The 361-nt window shown below is 31.3% G+C and overlaps 1 protein-coding gene across 1 annotated transcript in view; it reads left to right on the forward strand.

Moving 5' to 3' along the window:
* Window positions 1-361, forward strand: part of EMH_0049480 (uncharacterized protein) — a gene marked incomplete at both ends in the record, with an annotated part of 7,290 nt that overhangs the window by 3,580 nt on the left and 3,349 nt on the right. The window lies entirely within an intron of this gene.

Below are 361 nucleotides of genomic sequence, written 5' to 3' on the forward strand. Positions count from 1 at the left end.
GGTTTCTTTGTATCGATTTGAGTCGTTATAGTGTATTGACTTTCTTCTTTTGTTTGTTGCTGAGTTAAATAAAAATAAAAACAAAAAAATAAAAAAATAAATAAAAAATAAAATATATTTATTAAAATAAATATAATATAATACTAAAAAGAACACTAAAAAAGGAAGAAATCATCATCATCTGCTGCTGTTGCTGCTGCTGCTGCTGCTGCTGCTGCATGCATGCATGCATGCAGCTCAGAACGGCAGCCCCATTAATTTGTTTAATTAAGTTTATAAAACTTTTTTTTGGTTTTCTTTTAGTAACACAGAAAATACACACACGCAACAGCAGCAACAACTGCAGCAGCAACTGCAGCAG

This window comes from Eimeria mitis, genomic scaffold (assembly GCF_000499745.2).
Source record: "Eimeria mitis Houghton genomic scaffold, Emh_scaff2155, whole genome shotgun sequence".
Taxonomy (NCBI): Eukaryota; Apicomplexa; class Conoidasida; order Eucoccidiorida; family Eimeriidae; genus Eimeria; species Eimeria mitis.